This window comes from Schistocerca nitens, chromosome 3 (genome assembly GCF_023898315.1).
Source record: "Schistocerca nitens isolate TAMUIC-IGC-003100 chromosome 3, iqSchNite1.1, whole genome shotgun sequence".
In the NCBI taxonomy this organism is placed as follows: domain Eukaryota; kingdom Metazoa; phylum Arthropoda; class Insecta; order Orthoptera; family Acrididae; genus Schistocerca; species Schistocerca nitens.
The window spans coordinates 259,248,254-259,255,907 of NC_064616.1; positions in this window are offsets into that span (position 1 = coordinate 259,248,254).

A 7,654-nucleotide genomic window follows, 5' to 3' on the forward strand; every position below is an offset into this window, starting at 1 on the left:
CTATCGCATCGGAAACAGGGGACCTAGGGATAATACTGTGGAAATCTCGCGTGCGGACGTATGACGCAAGTGACACTCAATCACCGGACCACGTTCGAAGTCCGGAGCGTCCCATTCTGCTCTTTCACGATGTCCAACGACTATTGAGGTCGCTGATATGGAGTACCTGGAAGCAGGTTTCAACACAATGCACCTAATATGAAAAACGTATGTTTTTGGGGTGTCCGGATACTTTTTATCACATAGTGAGAATGCAGACTCCCGCGGCGGTATTTGTGGTATTGCTGAATCTTGTTTCATGGGGAATGGCCTTTAGTGCAACGCATAATTATCTGCTTAACGTTTCGTTTTACAACGCTGCATACACCATCAGTGGCTTGAACGACTCAGAAAGCAGTTACAGGCTCAACAAGCTCAGCACACGGAACTTTGTTTGTGATTGCAATTGCTTTCCGAGTCGTTAAGGTCTGTGATGATGTCTACAGCAATGGAAGACGGACTATTAGACCGACAATTATGCCTAGGACAGAGGCCTAATTCTCATAAAACAAACATTAGCAATAATGGTGTAAAACATCATTGATGACTGTTCAGATTTAATTTGCGTCAGTCGATCAGAGGCTTCGGTCTTTAATGTTTACATGTTCGTGCGTTTCAGGTTTGGTGAAGACGAACGGGTGGGTTTTTTTTTTCTGGTTGATGTTGCTGTAGCCACAAAAACGAAAGAATTTACTGGTTTCGACACGTGTATGAAATAATCTGTCTCATATATGAAACACAACAGGATAGAAAAACTAAAAAGTAACATCAACACAGTGCACCCACAAATCCACTTCGAAAAGACAGAAAGAAACAAGGAACTAAATTCCCTGGATCTTACAAATACAAGAAACAACAACGAACATAAATTTTCCATCTACAGAAAACACACATCCGCAAGCACTGTTACCCATAGGTCATCCCACCTTCTGACAGGGCATAAATATGCCAGTTTCACACACATGCTGCACAGGATAAACAGAAAACCTCGTAAACTACAAAACTATACACAGGAATGAAATATAATAAAATAAATTGCTGTTGAAAATGACAGCAATTAAAACATAAATAAGCTCAACAGAGAGATAAAATGAAACATATCAATAGCGACCACTCACTCAAGAGCACAACCAAAGGATTTCAAATCCAGAGGCAGAACACACAGATAACACAGCAGACCACACATCAGGAAAAAGAAACAGATGGTGTATACTAACATATAATAATAAAATATCAAATTGAATTGGAAACATATTGAAAACGCAAGGGATCCAAATAATATTCAGAACAAACAACACGGTTCAACAAAGGCTAAGACCATAAAAAAGAACTTCAGTCAAATTCAGCAATGCTGGAATACACCAACTCACATATAACTCCTGTTAGCCCAATACGTAAGACAAATAAGCAGAAATTCCCCAACAAGGTATACAGAACACATGAGAGCTCTAAAGAGTGACAGAACACATTCCACTTTCGGAGAACACCTAATGAACAAAAACCACAATCCCACTAATATCGAAAGTGATATACACATCCTGAAAGACAGGAAAAGTTTATGCCGAAAACCAACAACAGAAGAAAATTATGACTTACAAAAGGTTATAGTGGAAGAGAAAAAATATAATAAACGAAAACACAACGCTTTGCAGCTGCACACTGTTTACCGCTCAAAGAGAACTGACACAGGACACACAACAGGAAAACACACACACACAAACCACTCCCCCATCACACACAGAGACATAAATAAGGAACAGAAGTAGTCAGAGCTCCCGGAACAATTTTCATAACCTTCTCGCAATAGACGATGCATTTCTCGAGAGCCGCGCGCGATTAGCCGAGCGGTCTAGGCCGTTGGACTGTGCGGCAGGTCCGGGAGGAGGTTCGAGTCCTCCCTCGGCATGGATGCGTGTGCTTGTCCTTAGGATAATTTATGTTAAGTAGTGTGTAAGCTTAGGGACTGATGACCTTAGCAGGTAAGTCCCATAAGATTTCACACACATTTGAACATTTGAGTTTCTCGAGACACACGTGAACTGCAAGGTGCCATGTTTTGGATTACGAACAAGTTATGTTTTTCTGTGTCTAAAAGTAGCTGCAGGCCGTCCAAGAACGTGAGTACATGACAAACTACGTAACAACCTAGTACACACCAAATCTGCATCCACAACACTACCGCAATCCCAATTGTACACTGAAGCGCCAAAGAAACAGATATAGGCATGTGTATTCAAATAAAGAGATATGCAAACAGGTACAATATGGTGGCAACGCCTACATAAGACAACAAGTCTCTGACACGGTTGTTAACTCGGTTACTGCTGCTACAATGGCAGGTTATCAAGATTTAAGTGAGTTTGAACGTGATCTTATAGTCGGCGCACGAGCAATGGGACACAGCATATCCGAGGTAGCGATGAAGTGGGAATTTTCCCGTACGACCATTTCACGAGTGTACCGTCAATATCAGGAATCCGGTAAAGCATCATATTTCCGACATCCCTGGGGCCGAAAAAAGATCCTGCAAGAACGGGACCAATGACGACTGAAGAGAATCGGTCAACGGGACAGAAGTGCAAACCGTCTGCAAATTACTGCCGATTTCAGTGCTGGGCCATCAACACGTGTCAGCGTGCGAACCATTCAACGAAAGATCACCGATATGGGCCTTCGGGGTCGATACCGAGCGAGGTGGCGCAGTGGTAAGACACTGGACTCGCATTCGGGAGGACGACGGTTCAATCCCGCGTCCGGCCATCCTGATTTAGGTTTTCCGTGATTTCCCTAAATCACTCCAGGCGAATGCCGGGATGGTTCCTCTGAAAGGGCACGGCCGACTTTCTTCCCCATCCTTCCCTACTCCGATGAGACCGATGACCACGCTGTCTGGTCTCCTTCCCCAAACCAACCAACCAACCTTCGGGGTCGAAGGCCCACTCGTGTACCGTGATGACTGCACGACACAAAGTTTTACGCTTCGCTTGGACCCGTCAACACTGATACTGTTCTGTTGGTGACTGGAAACATGGTGCCTGGTCGAACGAGTCTCGTTTGAAATTGTATCGAGCGGATGGACGTGTACGGGTATGGAGACAACCTCGTGAAACCATGGACCCTGTATGTAAGCAGTGGTCTTTTCAAGTTGGTGGAGGCTCTGCAATGATGTGGGGCGTGTGCACGTGGAGTGATATGGAATCCCTGATACGTCTAGATACGACTCTGACTGGTGGCACGTATGTAAGTATCCTGTCTGACCACCTGCATTCATTCATGTCCATTGTGCATTCCGACGGACTTGCGCAATTCCAACAGAACTATTCTACACCCCACACTGTCAGAATTGCTATCGAGTGGCTCCAGGAACTCTCTTCTGAGTTTAATCACTTCCGCTGGCCATCAGACTCCCCAGGCGTGAACATTATTGAGCATGTCTGGGATGCCCTGCAGCGTGCTGTTCGGAAGAGATCTTCATCCCCTCCTACTTTTACGGATTTGTGGACAGCCCTACAGGATTCATGGTGTGTATTCCCTCCAGCACTTCTTCGGACATTAGTGAAGTAGATGCCACGTCGTGTTGTGGCGCTTCTGCTTGCTCGTGGGCGGGCTACACGTTATTAGCCAGGTGTACCAGTTTCTTTGGCTTTTTGGTGTATAACGCTGACATACGTATGTTCACGTTTTTGTATTTGTTTACTAACAGCCACTCATATACACTACTGGCCATTAAAATTGATACACCAAGAAGAAATGCAGATGATAAACGGGAATTCATTGGACAGATATATTAAACTAAAACTGACATGTGAATACATTTGCACGCAATTTCGGTGCAGAGATCCTGAGAAATCATTACCCAGAACAACCACCTCTGGCCGTAATAACGGCCTTGATATGCCTGGGCAATGAGTCACACAGAGGTTGGATGGCGTGTACAGGTACAGCTGCACATGCAGCTTCAACACGATACCACAGTTCATCAAGAGTAGTGACTGGCGTTTTGTGATGAGCCACTTGCTGGGCCACCATTGACCAGACAATTTCAATTGGTGAGAGATGCGCAGAATGTGCTGGCCAGGGTAGCAGTCGAACATTTTCTGTATCCAGAAAAGCCCCTACAGGACTGCAACATGCGGTCGTGCATTATCCTGCTGAAATATAAGGTTTCGCAGGGATCGAATGAAGGATAGAGCCACGCGCCGTAACACATCTGAAATGTAACGTCCACTGTTCAAAGTACCGTCAGTGCGAACAAGAGATGACCTATAAGTGTAACCAATGGCACCCCATACCATCACGCCGGATAATACGCCAGTATGACAATGACGAATACACGCTTCCAAGTCGGCCGCGGTGGCGGATAAGATGCCTGTCATCTCGACTGCTAGTGATACGAGGCCGTTGGGATCCAGCACGGCGTTCCGTATTACCCTCCTGAACCCACCGGTTCCATATTCTGCTAACAGTCACTGGATCTCGACCAACGCGAGCAGCAATGTCGCGATAAGATAAACCGCAATCGCGATAGGCTACAATCCCACCTTTATCAAAGTCGGAAACGTGATGGTACGCATTTCTCCTCCTTACACGAGGCATCTCAACAACGTTTCACCAGGCAACGCCGGTCAACTGCTGTTTGAGTATGAGAAATCGGTTAGAAACTTTCCTGATGTCAGCACGTTGTAGGTGTCGCCACCGGCGCCAACCTTGTGTGAATGCTCTGAAAAGCTAATCATTTGCATATCACAGCATTTCTTCCTGTCGGTTAAATTTCGCGTCTGTAGCACGTCAGCTTCGTGGTGTAGCAATTTTAATGGCCAGTAGTGTAGTTGCAGATGACATGGTGTATGCCGAAGAAAACGGCGACAGAAAACGCAGAAAATATACTGGAAACAGTGGCAACAATCGTAAAATCATATTGTGAGGTACAGTAAATAAGATATTTTGAAATTATTCACAGAAAACAATATTTAGAAGCAAATAATATACATGTAATAATGTTTTATAAGTATGCTCACTTTGCATTTAGAATTAAAGATCCCACTGATGATGGTGATATTTTTTGGCTGAAACTAGTTTGGGAGTAAATAAATAACAAAAGTGTTTTGTATCATGGCGGACGCACAATGCCATATTGTTTTTGTATGCAAGCGCAGACCGATGAAAAAGTTTCAAGATAAAATTGTAAGAGAATTTAAGACTTAGCAACAAGCTAGTTCCGAAATTAGGCCGAAGGAGAACATCACGAGAAAAAAAGTTATATCTCATCGATTGAGATAAACTGAAGAAGGAGCAGGAGTTGGGAGCATCGAACGCTGGCCGGCGGTGGTGTCACAGAGCGCGACGCGACACCTTGCTCTAATTTCCGAGCGGAGGTGCGTCCGCTGAGTAACGCGGCGCGGGCAGCGGGCAGCGGCAGCGGCTGCGGCGGCCGTCCTAATGACCGCTTCCGGCGACCGGCGGCCGGCTTCCGGCGGAAGCGCGCCCGTCACACGCAGCCTCTGCTGGCGCGCCTCGCTCGCCGTTTAGTGTCATCCCTATCTGCGCCCGTTACGTTCATCTGCGTGTACGCCGGCTCACACGACAAAACCGCTTTGTCGCTCCCAGGTCGTAAATCTGCCGCCGGCACAGTACTGCGGCAGTTCTCACTCGACGCTGTGCTCCGGCGATTTCTACACTGACGTTAGTGAACATCACAACATACGGAAAGTAACTTCTTGATGCAATAATTTACCAACAGCCGTATGGTTTGTAAAAGTTTTGTTCAAATGGTTCAAATGGCTCTGAGCACTGTTGTTGTTGTTGTTGTGGTCTTCAGTCCTGAGACTGGTTTGATGCAGCTCTCCATGCTACTCTATCCTGTGCAAGCTTCTTCATCTCCCAGTACCTACTGCAACCTACATCCTTCTGAATCTGCTTAGTGTATTGATCTCTTGGTCTCCCTCTACGATTTTTACCTTCCACGCTGCCCTCCAATGCTAAAGTTGTGATCCCTTGATGCCTCAAAACATGTCCTACCAACCGATCCCTTCTTTTAGTCAAGTTGTGCCACAAACTTCTCTTCTCCCCAATCCTATTCAATACCTCCTCATTAGTTACGTGATCTACCCACCTTATCTTCAGCATTCTTCTGTAGCACCACATTTCGAAAGCTTCTATTCTCTTCTTGTCCAAACTAGTTATCGTCCATGTCTCACTTCCATACATGGCTACACTCCATACAAATACTTTCAGAAACGACTTCCTGACACCTAAATCTATACTCGATGTTAACAAATTTCTCTTCTTGAGAAACGCTTTCCTTGCCATTGCCAGTCTACATTTTATATCCTCTCTACTTCGACCATCATCGGTTATTTTACTCCCTAAATAGCAAAACTCCTTTACTACTTTAAGTGTCTCATTTCCTAATCTAATTCCCTCAGCATCACCCGACTTAATTTGACTACATTCCATTATCCTCGTTTTGCTTTTGTTGATGTTCATCTTATATCCTCCTTTCAAGACACTGTCCATTCCGTTCAACTGCTCTTCCAAGTCCTTTGCTGTCTCTGACAGAATTACAATGTCATCGGCGAACCTCAAAGTTTTTACTTCTTCTCCATGAATTTTAATACCTACTCCGAACTTTTCTTTTGTTTCCTTTACTGCTTGCTCAATATACAGATTGAATAACATCGGGGAGAGGCTACAACCCTGTCTCACTCCTTTCCCAACCACTGCTTCCCTTTCATGCCCCTCGACTCTTATAACTGCCATCTGGTTTCTGTACAAATTGTAAATAGCCTTTCGCTCCCTGTATTTTACCCCTGCCACCTTCAGAATTTGAAAGAGAGTATTCCAGTCAACATTGTCAAAAGCTTTCTCTAAGTCTACAAATGCTAGAAACGTAGGTTTGCCTTTTCTTAATCTTTCTTCCAAGATAAGTCGTAAGGTCAGTATTGCCTCACGTGTTCCAACATTTCTACGGAATCCAAACTGATCTTCCCCGAGGTCGGCTTCTACCAGTTTTTCCATTCGTCTGTAAAGAATTCGCGTTAGTATTTTGCAGCTGTGACTTATTAAACTGATAGTTCGGTAATTTTCACATCTGTCAACACCTGCTTTCTTTGGGATTGGAATTATTATATTCTTCTTGAAGTCTGAGGGTATTTCACCTGTCTCATACATCGTGCTCACTAGATGGTAGAGTTTTGTCATGACTGGCTCTCCCGAGGCCATCAGTAGTTCTAGTGGAATGTTGTCTACTCCCGGGGCCTTGTTTCGACTCAGGTATTTCAGTGCTCTGTCAAACTCTTCACGCAGTATCTTATCTCCCATTTCGTCTTCATCTACATCCTCTTCCATTTCCATAATATTGTCCTCGAGTACATCTCCCTTGTATAAACCCTCTATATACTCCTTCCACCTTTCTGCCTTCCCTTCTTTGCTTAGAACTGGGTTTCCATCTGAGCTCTTGATATTCATACAAGTGGTTCTCTTCTCTCCAAAGGTCTCTTTAATTTTCCTGTAGGCAGTATCTATCTTACCCCTAGTGAGACAAGCCTCTACATCCTTACATTTGTCCTCTAGCCATCCCTGCTTAGCCATTTTGCACTTCCTGTCGATTTCATTT